Raw genomic sequence first — 2,500 nt, forward strand, 5'->3', positions numbered from 1 at the left:
GCCCCCACCAGCCGGCTGTAGCGCGTGCGCCCACGCACCGCGCGGCCAGCACGCCGGGCGGCCCCCCCTCACCGGCCGGGGACAGTCCCACCCACCCACAGCCGCGTATCGCTTCACACCCAGATTCACATTCACGTTCGTTGGTATGGTGGGGACCGCTTCGTAGCTGTACCGATCGTTGCCCTCACAGATGTACCTCCAGCAAGATCAACCGCACCACAACGGGTTACCAGTTGTTCATTTGCGTAACGTCACCAGTAAACGTACACGTCCATCCCCGTTTGCAAAGTCAACTATTATTGCATGCCTGCCTGTCAGGTGTCAAGACACACTACATTCGCTCACATCCACGCAACAAAATGTGCCCGACTAGAGGGCACGTGGAAGGTGCCCCCGTACATATGCGATCTCCATTGCGCGACCAACTGTCAACCGGCCTCTGTAGCATGTCGCAGATGTGGAACGCGGGGCACCGTGCTATCACATTGTGTGAGAAGAGACTACTACGTCTGCATACACGCGCCACTACATGAACAGACGGCTCATGCTGATCGCCATCCACTGCGTCCATTACTCCCACACGTCTCTATGGCGTACCACACTGCAATGCAGCTGTTATGGGGAGATGACACATAGCTGTGTACACAACATTCTGAGCCGGTTGCGGTTGGACAACAATACATTAATGTAACGTGTCATATGCCAATTACAGAGCAGGGTAAGGCACAACGTGGGTTAGGTTAAGGCACAACGTGGGTTAGGTTAAGGCACAACGTGGGTTAGGTTAAGGCACAACGTGGGTTAGGTTAAGGCACAACGTGGGTTAGGTTAAGGCACAACGTGGGTTAGGTTAAGGCACAACGTGGGTTAGGTTAAGGCACAACGTGGGTTAGGTTAAGGCACAACGTGGGTTAGGTTAAGGCACAACGTGGGTTAGGTTAAGCCACAACGTGGGTTAGGTTAAGCCACAACGTGGGTTAGGTTAAGCCACAACGTGGGTTAGGTTAAGCCACAACGTGGGTTAGGTTAAGCCACAACGTGGGTTAGGTTAAGCCACAACGTGGGTTAGGTTAAGGCACAACGTGGGTTAGGTTAAGGCACAACGTGGGTTAGGTTAAGGCACAACGTGGGTTAGGTTAAGCCACAACGTGGGTTAGGTTAAGCCACAACGTGGGTTAGGTTAAGCCACAACGTGGGTTAGGTTAAGCCACAACGTGGGTTAGGTTAAGCCACAACGTGGGTTAGGTTAAGCCACAACGTGGGTTAGGTTAAGCCACAACGTGGGTTAGGTTAAGCCACAACGTGGGTTAGGTTAAGCCACAACGTGGGTTAGGTTAAGCCACAACGTGGGTTAGGTTAAGCCACAACGTGGGTTAGGTTAAGCCACAACGTGGGTTAGGTTAAGCCACAACGTGGGTTAGGTTAAGCCACAACGTGGGTTAGGTTAAGCCACAACGTGGGTTAGGTTAAGCCACAACGTGGGTTAGGTTAAGCCACAACGTGGGTTAGGTTAAGGCACAACGTGGGTTAGGTTAAGGCACAACGTGGGTTAGGTTAAGGCACAACATGGGGGTAGATTGCGGTACAAATTGCGTTACATTGCGGTGCAAATTGCGTTACATTGCGGTGCAAATTGCGTTACATTGCGGTGCAAATTGCGTTACATTGCGGTGCAAATTGCGTTACATTGCGGTGCAAATTGAGTTACATTGCGGTGCAAATTGAGTTACATTGCGGTGCAAATTGAGTTACATTGCGGTGCAAATTGAGTTACATTGCGGTGCAAATTGAGTTACATTGCGGTGCAAATTGAGTTACATTGCGGTGCAAATTGAGGTAGGTTAAGGTGCAACACAGGTTAGGTTAAGGTGACATAGGTTAGGTTAAGGTGACATAGGTTAGGTTAAGGTGACATAGGTTAGGTTAAGGTGACATAGGTTAGGTTAAGGTGACATAGGTTAGGTTAAGGTGACATAGGTTAGGTTAAGGTGACATAGGTTAGGTTAAGGTGACATAGGTTAGGTTAAGGTGACATAGGTTAGGTTAAGGTGACATAGGTTAGGTTAAGGTGACATAGGTTAGGTTAAGGTGACATAGGTTAGGTTAAGGTACAAACTGGGTTGTGTTATGGTACACATTGCGTTGTAGTACAGTACACGTTAGGTTTGGGTACGGTACACAATGTGGTATGGGATGGCGTGTTGTGGGGGGGGGGGGGGGGTGAGGTTCGTTGATATCGACCGTAGGACGTGGATGCCCGAGGCAGCGTCAGTGTGTCAAAGGAGTTATGTCACGTCGGGATGCGCTTTCCGCCAGTGAGAGGGGGGGGCGAGCCGTGTCTGTGGTTGCGGCAGACCTGTGTGTTTCATTCCTGCCAGTGTGTTTGTGCTGTAAGACGAGGCAGTGTGGTGATGTTGGGTGCACCCCTGTGTAGGACATGTGTGGGTGTTGGTGGCTTATCTGAGCAATTGTGGTTGTCGGACGAGTGGGATATTCTGTT

The sequence above is a fragment of the Schistocerca cancellata genome, unplaced genomic scaffold (assembly GCF_023864275.1).
Source record: "Schistocerca cancellata isolate TAMUIC-IGC-003103 unplaced genomic scaffold, iqSchCanc2.1 HiC_scaffold_533, whole genome shotgun sequence".
Taxonomy (NCBI): domain Eukaryota; kingdom Metazoa; phylum Arthropoda; class Insecta; order Orthoptera; family Acrididae; genus Schistocerca; species Schistocerca cancellata.